Genomic DNA, 12,730 nt, shown 5'->3' with positions numbered 1-12,730 from the left:
ATGGTTCATAGGAAGGTCTCTTAAGAGACCTGAGAACTCGAACCACGTTCCCTGGAGGAGGTCTCACTTCCGACTGAGTGCAGGTAAGTTCATAACTTCGTATGAGTAGGGAAAGTTCCAACGAGGAAGAAATATCCATTCCTTTGAGCCTGAAGGCTAGATTTAAGACTGAGCGATAGCCTTTCACTGCCGAGACTGAAAGGCGCATTTCTTCCCGCAAATACACGAGGAACTCCGCTATTGCTGGAATAGTGGCATCGAGTGGAGAGGTACCCCTTCCATGACACTAACCACAGAAGACTTTCCACTTTGCCAGGTAGACAGATGCGGATGACTTTCGCAGATGTCCAGACATACTAATCGCAACTTGTTGCGAAAATCCTCTCTCAGCGAGGAGATGCTGGATAGTCTCCAGGCGTGAAGTCGTAGCGAAGCTACGGCTTTGTGGAAGATGTTGGCATGTGGTTGTCTGAGTAGCTCGTGTCGCGGAGGGAGTTCTCTCGGAAGTTCCGTTAGGAGTTGCAGAAGGTCCGGGAACCATTTTGCGTGATGCCATAGCGGAGCTATGAAGGTCATTGAAAGATTGACCAATATTCTGGTCTTGTTGAGCACCCTCCTCATCACACAGAACGGGGGAAAGGCGTACATGTCGATGTTGTCCCCCGTTGTTGGAAGGCATCTTGCCAGAGTGCCTTGGGATCCGGGACTGGGGAGCAGTACAGCGGAAGCTTGAAGTTCAACGCTGTCGCGAACAGATCCACAGTCGGGGAACCCCACAAAATCAGGACTTTGTTGGCTACTAGATGATCCAAAGACCACTCAGTACTCACTATCTGAGACGCTCTGCTCAGACTGTCGGCGAGCACATTCCTCTTGCCTGGAATGAAACGTGCCGATAGTGGAATCGAGTGGACTTCGGTCCATCTCAGTATCTCTACTGCGAGATGGGATAGCTGCTTCGAAAAGGTACCTCCTTGCTTGTTGATGTAAGCCACTATGGTGTTGTCGCTCATCACCACCACAAGGTGACGCCAGGTATTGTTGGAACTGTTGAAGGGCCAGGAATACTGCCTTCATTTCTATCAGATTTATATGGAGGCACTTTTCTGATTCTGACCACAGGCCTGAGGTCTTGTGTTGCAGAACGTGGCCCCCCACCCTTTCTTTGAGGCGTCCGAAAACAGCATCAAATCCGGGGGGAGGACGAGAAGATCCACTCCTCTTCGTAGGTTCTCGTCTGTCACCCACCACTGGAGGTCCGTCCGTTCCGCAGTTCCCATAGGGATCAGGAAGTCTGGAGAATCGTAACCCTGATTCCACCGGGACTTGAGTCGCCACTGGAGAGATCTCATCCTGAGGCGGCCGTTGAGAACTAGACGAGCCAAAGATGAGAGGTGACCGAGGCGACGTAACCACGATTGGGCTGGAAGTTCTTCTCGTCTGAGGAAAGGGCTTGCGACCCTCCTCAGCCTTGCTATCCTGTCGTCTGATGGGAAGGCTTTGTGAAGATTGGTGTCTATGATCATGCCTAGATATACCAGTCTTTGAGTGGGAAGCAGAGAGGACTTCTCGAGATTTACCAGGATCCCCAGATCCTGGCAAAGTCCCAGAAGTTTGTCTCGGTGTTGAAGAAGGGATGACTCCGAGTCTGCTAGGATCAGCCAGTCGCCCAGATAACGGAGGAGACGGATGCCGATCCTGTGTGCCCACGAAGATATTAGGGTGAACACACTGGTAAAAACCTGTGGTGCTGTGGAGAGACCGAAACACAGCACCTTGAAGACGGATGGACTGAGATCTGGAAGTACGCGTCCTTCAGATCCAGTGTACACATGAAGTCTTGCGGTCTCACTGCTAGTCTGACCGTGTCTGCGGTCTCCATGCGGAACAGAGTTTGCTTGACAAACTTGTTCAGAGCTGAGAGGCCGGTGACTGGTCTCCAGCCTCCAGACGCCTTCTTTACAAGAAAGAGTCGACTGAAGAAGCCTGGAGACCCGTCGAGGACCTCTTGGAGAGCGCCCTTCTTCAACATGGTCTGGACTTCTGCCCGAAGGGCTTGCCCCCTTGCTGATCCCATGGCAAGGGAGCTCAACGACACTTGATTCGCTGTCAGGGGAGGTAGAGATGTTGTGAACGGGACGCGATATCCCTGACTGATTACGGAAATCGTCCAGGAATCGGCCCCGAGTTACTGCCACCTGTTCGCGCAACTTTGTAGGCATCCCCCCACTGGTGGACATGTAGGGGGACTGCCACTCCTAGCGTTTGGGGCCTCGGCCGCTCCCTCTAGGATTCTTCCCTACCCTGGAGGACTTTTTGCCTTTCCTGTCCTTGACAGGAAAGGGCTTAGACACCGTCGTCTTCGCTGCCGGTTTCGTGGTCTTGGTATGGCTTGGCTGCTGGGGTGCTGGAGGTTTACAGGGTTTAGATGTCAGAGCCCTATGTAGGAGGGAGTCTTGGTGGGACTTCCTCCATCTCTCAGCGGCCTGCTCCACGTCCCTAGGCTCAAACAAGTTCGTTCCCATAACGGAAGAATGTCTGAGCCTGCTGATCTCGGTGTTAGGGACCTTTTGATGGAACCTTTCAGACACCGCATCCCGACGTTTCAAGATGGTGTTAGCCCACAAGTTCGAGACTTGGTGGGCTAGAAACTCGATCGCGCGAGTGCCTGAGAGTAAAGAGGTCTCCATAGCCTTCCTGGTACGTTCTTTGGATAAATACTCCGAACACATCAGGATACCTAAGGTCCCTGGCCAGATATCCAGCCACGAAGTGGCCTGCATGGCACACTTCGCCACCTTCTCCTGGCTAAGGATCTCAGTCGCCGAGAATGAGAACTGCCGGTTGGAGAGTCTCTCAAGAGGGACTCCCCTGGTAAGCTCTTCCAACGAATGGTGAAGGGGAAGAGCCAAACAAGTCTCCTCTACGATGTCGAAGTACCTCCTCTGTTGTACACGAGGAGATGGGAGGAGCTTGTTGCCGGCACTGGAACGTCTGGAGGAGGCAAGCTCGGAGAGCTGGACTTCAATCTTGTCCCTGGCACTCTTGACCCCTTGAGACCAGGGCAAAGCCGCACTGGCCTTCGAGGGTTTTTGAGTCCCAAAGACTCGGTCCAAGACAGTGTCTTTACCCTCACGAGGAGGAATCTCTGGGTCAGCAAACCCATTGAGAGTTCTCATAAGGGTCAGAACCTGCCAGAACGCATGTTCTGACTCCTCCTGGGAGGGATGCAACACTCCAACAACGACAGGGGCAGGCTCTTCTCCACTCCTACCCGAGAAGACTTTTCAGCGCGATGTGGGCTTTCCCTCATTGGTGCGATGGGGAAACGCCTCACCTCACATGACTCCCCTGAGGACGGGAAGTCTTCGTCTGAAGGGGAGGGAGAAAAAGTCTGGGGTGGTGAGGCGGCCTACCTCAAAGACTTACAAGGAGTCAGCTTCGCCCTTGGAGAAGTTACTACGTTTGAAACTCCTCTTTCCTCTTCAGGGGAGTAGAAGCTGCCAAGGATTTGTGGCCCAGGTCAGAGAGAAAAGGCTTAAACACCTGCACGACCGCTCTGACCAGTGTCCCAAACCAAGGCTGCTGGCTGATGGCTGCGCTGTCAGATACTCCCTCTGGAGGGAAAGGGATCGACCGATCCCTGGGAGGAGTTACCAAAGGGGGGTTCGCCTGAAAAGAAGAAGATGATGGAGAAGAGATGTCCCTAGACCTTTCTGGAACCTTCCCCCTTGCCGGCGAGCCCGCTGTTCTGCGCTTGCAGGGGGAGAATGTGGCGATGGCGACCTTGCCGCGCGTTGTCCTGCAGCGTCGCGCGTGGGATGGTATTGGCGATGGCGCGATGGGGAATACCCGGGGTCGCGCGCGAGCGAATGTTGGCGCGCGGGCGAATGTTGGCGCGCGGGCGAATGTTGGCGCGCGGGCGAGCGATGGCGCGTAGGAGCGCGTGCCGGAGACCGCAGAGGGTGCGCAGAAAGTAGTTTGCGCGCGCAAGATCAGAATGAAGAGCCCGCGCGGGCGATGATACCATTGGGTACGCACGCGCAAGAGAGACATCTCCGCGCACATCAGGCTGGGGAGATGGGCGCGGGCGCGCATCCTCGTGGGCGCGAGTGGGTGACTGCGCGAGAATGCGTGCAGGCGAAAGATAGCGCGCAGGTGAAGAACGACGGCGCGTTAGCGAGCGCTGACGAGCAGGGGAAGCATTCAACTTCCCTACTGCGCCCAGATCGTAAGATCGTGGGCGCGCAGGAGAACGAAGGCGCACAGTGGCGCGCTGGCGATCAGGAATGGCGACGGCAGGTCAGAAGGTCTGATGGGTGGAAGGTCGACGTGTCCTTTGTAAGGACGACCTGCCACCGAAGAGGATCGCGAACGATATGCAGAGAGGTCCAGGGTTGTAGCAGGAACAGTCGGGGATCGATGACGAGGCTCCTCTGCGGCGATGAAGATGAACTGAAGAGGTGCCTCCTCACACCCTCGTGAGGTGAAGGGAGGCCTCTCCGGCGAAGAGGGAGGCGAGCTTTACGCCGTATGCCCCCTCTGGGGGCCGTTGGGTCAACGAGCTGACCGTCAGCAGTCCTCCGAAGAGGAGTCTCTGTGAGTGAACTCCCACGAGGGGGAGAATCACCGGCAGGAGAGACTGTTGGACTTAGTTCCTCTCTCGAAGGTTGATCAGAGGGAGAAACTAAGCCTTCAGCTACAGCAGGTTGATCAGTTGCAGAGGTCGGAGATACCGCATCGGAAGCCTCTGCCACCACAACGTCGACGATAGACAGAGGATCAACCTCTGCCAAAGTCGGCGATTGTTTGACAGCGGCACCCAACCGGATCATGTCAAACAAGGCTTCCTAGGAGGGCGAACCCTCACCCCAAGGAAGACCAAAGCTGAAACAAATCATTAGTGCTTACATTAATATTTAATTCCTCCCCTGGGAGAGGAGGAGGAGCTGCCTCGCTATGGGAGGCAATGACCTCTCCCGAACCCCGAGGTCGGGAAACAGAACTATGGCCTACGCTACCCCTCGACGGTCTCTCGAAAGAAACCGATCGAGCGGGAGCTTCGGAGGAGGTTTGGGCAATGGAAGAAGAGTCCTTGGGAATTTCTCCTTTCAAAGAAACTTTCGAAGGAGAAATATCCCGCTTGGACTTCTACTTCCGTCGCCGAGAAAACCTCTCCCGCTGGGAGGTAGACCACTCCCTACACTCACCACACTTATTAGTTCTATCACGCCGCTGGCCCCTACAATAAGGACAAAGGGTGTGAGGGTCCGTCTCGACCGCCGACATAAACGTACCACAAGGGGGGTCGGGTAATCCAGGACACTTGCGCATGATAGCAGAGGCCAACTTCACAAAGACACCTGTAGAAGAGAAAAAGCAAAAATGCATTAATGGCTGTCAGAGAGGCGAGGGTGAGAGCGGACACGTCCGACTACCACCCGAGCCGAGAGCAAAGTGAGCTCAAGCACAGGTGTGTGTGAGGGGGGGGTAGCAAGCTACCCTCCCTAACCCCCGCTAACTAGCGGTGGGGTAGTAAACCCTGGTTAAATTCTAATAGCTTGTCATTTCAGCTACGCTGAAAGTAATAACCCCTATTAAATAGCGAGGTTTGCATGTCAGTTACGGAACAAATTATATTTAGCGTTGCTAATGTTAGCGTGCGCAGCTCAACATTACCGCTTGCCAGTACATACGAGCTTGATATTTTTGTTTTCTGGCGAACGAAGCGAGCCCATGTCGGAACAAGAACCATTATATTTAAACATTTTAATAGAAAATATATGTTTTTTCTAATAAAATGTTATTTTTATTAGTAAAATAAATTTTTGAATATACTTACCCGATAATCATGTAGCTGTCAACTCCGTTGCCCGACAGAATTCTATGGAGGGATACGCCAGCTATCACAATACTAGAAGGGGGTGTACTTACCAGCGCCACCTGTGGCCAGGTACTCAAGTACTTCTTGTTGACACCTCCTCAATTATTCCTCGGTCCACTGGTTCTCTATGGGGAGGAAGGGAGGGTCGATTAAATCATGATTATCGGGTAAGTATATTCAAAAATTTATTTTACTAATAAAAATAACATTTTTCAATATTAAACTTACCCGATAATCATGTAGCTGATTCACACCCAGGGGGGTGGGTGAAAACCAGTGTACAAGATTAAAGGATAGCTAAGTATCCCATATTTCATATAACAGTTATCTCAAATAACAATGAAATAATAAGTACCTGGTAAGGAAGTCGAATTGAACCGTTACTCTGCCTCTTTTTTAAGTTCGTCTTCCTTACTTAGCGCAGCGTTCCTCTTGGGAGGCTGAATCAACTCAAAGGTGCTAAAGTATACAGGGCTGCAACCCATACTAAAGGACCTCATCACAACCTTTAACCTCGGCGCTTCTCAAGAAAGAATTGACCACCCGCCAAATCAACAAGGATGTGGAAGGCTTCTTAGCCGACCGTACAACCCATAAAAAGTATTCAAGAGAAAGGTTAAAAGGTTATGGGATTATGGGAATGTAGTGGCTGAGCCCTCGCCTACTACTGCATTCGTTGCTACGAATGGTCCCAGGGTGTAGCAGTACTCGTAAAGAGACTGGACATCTTTGAGATAGAATGATGCGAACACTGACTTGCTTCTCCAATAGGTTGCATCCATAACACTCTGCAGAGAATGGCTCTGTTTGAAGGCCACTGAAGTAGCCACAGCTCCCACTTCATGTGTCCTTACCTTCAGCAAAGCAAGGTCTTCTTCCTTCAGATGAGGATGTGTTTCTCTAATCAGAAGCCTGAATAGTAAGAAACTGAGTTCTTAGAACTTGGAAAAGAAGGTTTCTTGATAGCACACTATAAGGCTTCTGATTGTCCTTGTAAAGGTTAAGACCTTTTTAGATAGTACCTAAGAGCTCTAACTGGGCAAAGTACTCTCTTCAGATCATTCCCCACCAAGTTGGACAGGCTTGGGATCTCGAACGACTTAGGCCAAGGACGTGAAGGAAGCTCGTTTAGCAAAAACCGAGCTGCAAGGAACATGTAGCCGTTTCAGATGTGAAAACAATGATCCTGCTGAAGGCGTGGATCTCACTTACTCTTTTAGCTGTTGTCAAGCACACGAGGAAAAGAGTTTTTAATGTGAGGTCCTAAAAAGAGGCTGATTGGAGAGGTTCAAATCTTGATGACATAAGGAACCTTAGGACCACGTCTAGATTCCAGCCTGGAGTGGACAACCGACGTTCCTTTGAGGTCTCAAAAGACCTAGGGAGGTCCTGTAGATCTTTGTTGGTGGAAAGATCCAAGCCTCTGTGGCGGAAAACCGCTGCCAACATACTTCTGTAACCCTTGATCGTAGGAGCTGAAAGGGATCTTACTTTCCTTAGATATAACAGGAAGTCAGCAATCTGGGTTACAGTGGTACTGGTTGAGGAAACTGCATTGGTCTTGTACCAGCTACGGAAGACTTCCCCTTGAGACTGATAGATACTGAGAGTGGATGTTCTCCTTGCTTTGGCAATCGCTCTGGCTGCCTCCTTCGAAAAGCCCCTAGCTCTTGAGAGTCTTTCGAAAGTCTGAAGGCAGTCAGACGAAGAGCGTGGAGGATTGGGTGTACCTTCTTTACGTGAGGTAGACTTAGAAGGTTCACTCCTAGAGGAAGAGTCCTGGGAATGTCGACCAGCCATTGCAGTACCTCTAAGAACCATTCTCTCGCGGGCCAGAGCGGAGCCAACCAACGTCAGCCGTGTCCCTTTGTGAGAGGAGAACTTCTGAAGTACCCTGTTGACAATCTTGAACGGCGGGAATGCATACAGGTCGAGATGGAACCAATCCAGCAGAAAAGCATCCACGTGAACTGCTGCTGGGTCTGGAATCGGAGAACAATACAACAGGAGTCTCTAGGTTATCGAGGTAGTGAACAGATCTATGGTTGGCTGACCCCACAGGGCCCAAAGTCTGCTGCAAACATTCTTGAGAAGGGTCCACTCTGTGGGGATGACCTGACCCTTCCGTCTAAGGTGATCTGCCATGACATTCATACCGCCCTGAATGAACCTCGTTACCAGTTAGCTTTCGATCTTTAGACCAGATGAGTAGGTCCCTTGCGATCTAGAACAACTTCCACGAAAGAGTCCCTCCCTGCTTGAAGATGTAAGCCAGGGCTGTGGTGTTGTCAGAGTCCACCTCCACCACTTTGTTAAGCTGGAGGGACTTGAAGTTTATCAAGGCCAGAATAACCGCCAACAACTCCTTGCAATTGATGTGAAGTGTCCTTTGCTCCTGATTCCATGTTCCCGAGCATTCTTGTCCGTCCAAAGTCGCACCCCAGCCCGTGTCTGATGCGTCCGAGAGGAGACGGCGGTCGTGTTTCTGAACAGCCAAATAGACTTCCTTGAGAAGAAAGCTGTTCTTACACCACGCGAGAGAAGACCTCCTCTCTTCGGAAACAGGAACTGAGACCGTCTCTAGCGTCATGTCCTTTATCCAGTGAGCAACTAGATGATACTGAAGGGGGGGGAGGTGGAGTCTCCCTAACACGATGAACAGGGCCAGCGATGAAAGTGTCCCTGTTAGACTCATCCACTACCTGACTGAGCATCGGTTCCTTCTCAGCATGCTCTGGATGCATTCTAGGGCTTGGAAGATCCTTGGGGCCGACGGAAAAGTCCGAAAAGCTCGACTCTGAAGATCCATACCCAAGGAGACAATGGTCTGGGATGGGACGAGCTGAGACTCCTCAAAATTGACCAGGAGGCCCAGTTCCTTGGTCAGATCCATAGTCCATTTGAAAATCTCCAGACAGCGACGACTTGTGGGAGCTCTTAAAAGCCAGTCGTCTGACGGAGCCGGACACAAGATCATGGTACTGCTGCACAGTCTGTGAACTGTCAATCATGGGCAAGCGAGGAAGTACAGTGACAACCCGAATCTGTCTAGACTGTCTGGGTCGTACAGACAACTCCTTATCGGGTTGCTGAGGTTGCCGCACTGCGTCACAACAAGTCACTTCTGTTGGTTGTTGAACGTCTTCCCCGTGACACATTGACTCCGTAAACAAAAAATCCTCTAACAAGGACTAAGCTTGGACTGCATGTCTTGCTACACAGCTCAAGGTCTATGGGAGCAGGTGTGGTAACAGACGGGATTAGCGACTGAAGTGGAACCATTACCTTCCCTGGAAGCATGTTATGCTTAAATAAAAGTCCATAAGAGGCTATGCAGCTAAAGGCTCCCTCCAAATGACAGAGTCCTCAAGGGAATATCAGAAGGAGGGAGAAAAGAACTTTCTCATCTACAGGGACCATATCCTAGAAAAGCTAAGTTCTCTCAGTGAGGGTTCACTGGTGCAAAAGCAGCAGACTAGAAGGCAACGTTATGAAACTGCTTGACAGTCTAGTGAGTTGGCAACAACCAAAGATGTGTGACTGAGAAGCATGCGGTAAGGTATGCAGAGCATGTTGTATGCAGAGTATGCTGTATGCAGAGCATGCTGTATGTAGAGCATGTTGTATGCAGAGCATGCTGAATGCAGAGCATGCTGTATGCAGAGCATGTTGTATGCAGAGCATGCTGAATGCAGAGCATGCTGTATGCAGAGCATGTTGTATGCAGAGCCTGCTGTATGCAGAGCATGCTGAATGTAGAGCATGTTGTATGCAGAGCATGCTGAATGCAGAGCATGCTGTATGCAGAGCATGTAGTAAGCAGAGCATGCTGTAAGCAGAGCATGCTGTATGTAGAGCATGCTGTAAGGTAAGCAAGAGAGCGTGTGCATGGCGTTTAACATTTCTCAGAAATTCCATGACCAGTGCTAGAGTGCTTTATGCATGCTTGCATGGGGTTTTAATATCAACATAATATTTACCTTACATTCATAACTCATGATTCATATTTTTGCCATATTTTGCGATATTGTTAAAAATATATTGCAAGGAATACAAATATATTTTTATAAGTAATACAAATAACCTCCATTATCATAAGGTTTGAAAATGGAGGTAAGGAATGCTGAACAGCAGAGTCAGAACGAGCTGGAACAACAATAGTTGTGGTTTCCTCTTCAAGACTCTGTTGAGGGAACACCTGAGGCTCAGTCTGCAAAGGCTGAATAAAAGACAAGCAGAAGGAAGGCGCATGGGTGGAGGAGGCTGACTCCTAGCATGAGTGGTTGAACCCAAGGGTTGCGCTTGCTGAGCGGTTGGCGGAAGCGGAGTAGCAAGTTCCAGTTCCTGTGGTGTGAGCGGAGCGCGATGAGGTAGAGGCTGCGCAGAACAAGGTAAATGTCTCGCAAGCTGAGGCTCCTGAGGCGCAAGGCTAAGGTGTTGTGGTGCTTGCCTTGTGGAGGGTTGAGCTCGCTGCAGCGAGAGCTGAGGAGACTGACTCATGGACGGGAGAGGTTGTTGTACCTCAACCGAGTGTTGCATCACTGGTGGAGCAGCAAGTGGAGGCGGAGGAAGAGAGGTATAATCCTCCTGATCCCATTGTAAAGGTTGCCTTAAGGAAGGCGGAGGCTGAACACCACTGGGAACAGCAAACTCAGAACGTGGCTCAACATCGTACGCCTGGCAGGTGGTACTGCGATCAGGCGGAGCGAGCGCAGGCGGAGGGAGTGTAGGCGGAGGCGGAACACTCTCAGCCCGACACTCACGCATCAAGTCCGAAAGCTGTGCTTGCATGGACTGTAGTAGAGTCCACTTGGGGTCGGCAGACACTAAGGTCTGCTGAGGTAAAGCCTTAACAGCAGAGATCTGTTGCGGCAGAACCTTACTCCTCTTAGGCGGAGTGCATTCAACTGATGACTGAGGAGAGTCAGAGCTAACCCAATGACTGCATCCGGGTTGTTGAACTCTAACTTCGTACGTCTGGCATAGGTCTGGAATTTACGTTTAAGAGGTCTTGAGACCTGAGACCAGCGTTTTCTCCCCTATATTTCTTCTGCAGACGAGCAAAATAAGGGCTCAATCGTCTGCGGGCGGGAGTGACGGTCTCGGTAAGACACGCCCACAACCACCGAGGATACTTCTGTGCGCCGATCAAGGCCTGCTGAACCCTTTTGTCCTTCGACATTGCTTCTCCCCTGGGCTTGGGAGCTTGCAAGAGGTCCCGGACTGGGAGGACGACTGGCGCGCACAGAAGTACCCTCACGCACAACACTGACACACTTTGCGCTAATCACTTATCACTTTGATTTTCTGTTTGCACTTATTTCACTGAACTCGAAACTTTAAGTGGTTTGTACCTGAAACACGCAATTCTATCCTTTCTCAAAAGTTAGTAATTGCGAAAACAGAATTACAATGTAACAGAAAAATCTAATGAAAGATAAATAATTCAGTGGCTGGAAAGAGACTAAACACTAGATCACTCTAGAAACGTTTACCTTCTTCCCCTAAAGAGACTAGGGAGAAGAGCAAAAACGATAACAACGTTACTCGCTTGAATGAAACGTTTATCCTCCTCTTTCTCCCTCCGTCTCTATCTCTCTCTCTCTCTCTCTCTCTTGATTTAGAACCTGAGAGAAGAGCCCAATCATATATATCGTTAAAACATATTATTGTTAAAGGAAAAAACTGAAATATTTCCCAAAATGAAAAGTTCCTTTATTAGGATTAAAACCATTAAGTTAAGAAAGAATGAACAAAACGCTAGACACGGTTACTCTTACTGCAACGTGAAACCGTGAAAATTCTTTCTCTATCGTAACGATAGAGCGCAAGTTGAACGTTCTGAACGTCAACAACTGCAGAGACAAAACAAAACGTTAGTTCAACTTTGAAAACAGTACTAGACTATCAAAGAAATTCTTTCAAAGACATTAAAATAGCATAATATGTTAACAGGTAAAACCGAAATGACGGGCTCAATGTTAATTAACTTCGGTACCAAGAAAAGACCGCCTACTATTAGGAAGGTCGAATATAAACAAATATAAAAATTAATTTTAATAAGTTTATAAAAAAAGGAAGTTAATCGAAGAGGCCTATAAGAGGCGGAGAGATATAAAATAAATCTATAACTTTTGTTAAGCAAAATTAAGAAAGAGAGTCTATACTCTCTTAGACACCAACACTTCCGTCTAAGGGAAGGGTCGGCCATTTAAAGGTGAAAGAGAGTTCATACTCTCTTCGTCACCATAATTAATCAAATTAATTCCAAAAGCTAACTAAGCTAATATAGAAGTTTCCAGTAAAGCGACAGCCGAAATCAAAGAGAAATACTTCACCAAAGTCGTGAAAATACTCCAAGAACATAGCGTATCCCAGAACGTCTTGCCGGAAGCACGACAGAGGAATAATTGAGGAGGTGTCAACAAGAAGTACTTGAGTACCTGGCCACAGGTGGCGCTGGTAAGTACACCCCCTTCTAGTATTGTGATAGCTGGCGTATCCCTCCATAGAATTCTGTCGGGCAACGGAGTTGACAGCTACATGATTATCGGGTAAGTTTAATATTGAAAATAACGTGATTCAACTGGTTTTCACCTTCATTTCAACCGTAACAACAACAACCAGTTCGGCTACTTGAAGTTAGTCGAACTAGTTGTTCTGTTTGCGGTTGAAATGAATTTCAAATTCAGTCAAATCACGTTATTTACTACAGGAGAACATATTTTCTGTCCGAAATGATAATCTGTAATACAGTAAAACTTTACCGCTTTATCTGCTAGTTTTAGCTTCACCAGGACAAATACTCCTTAGCAATAAACGGAAGATTCGTATTTTACGCCGGAA

General features: G+C 49.3%; 1 protein-coding gene across 2 annotated transcripts in view; it reads right to left on the bottom strand.

Moving 5' to 3' along the window:
- The window catches only part of LOC137631793 (uro-adherence factor A-like), a 258,626-nt gene that overhangs the window by 244,787 nt on the left and 1,109 nt on the right, over positions 1-12,730 (bottom strand). The gene's annotated exons all lie outside the window — the stretch shown is intronic.

This window comes from Palaemon carinicauda, chromosome 40, assembly GCF_036898095.1.
Source record: "Palaemon carinicauda isolate YSFRI2023 chromosome 40, ASM3689809v2, whole genome shotgun sequence".
NCBI classification, from domain to species: Eukaryota; Metazoa; Arthropoda; class Malacostraca; order Decapoda; family Palaemonidae; genus Palaemon; species Palaemon carinicauda.
The sequence above is the reverse complement of the archived record's forward strand: the minus strand, read 5'-3'. Positions and strand labels throughout refer to the sequence as shown.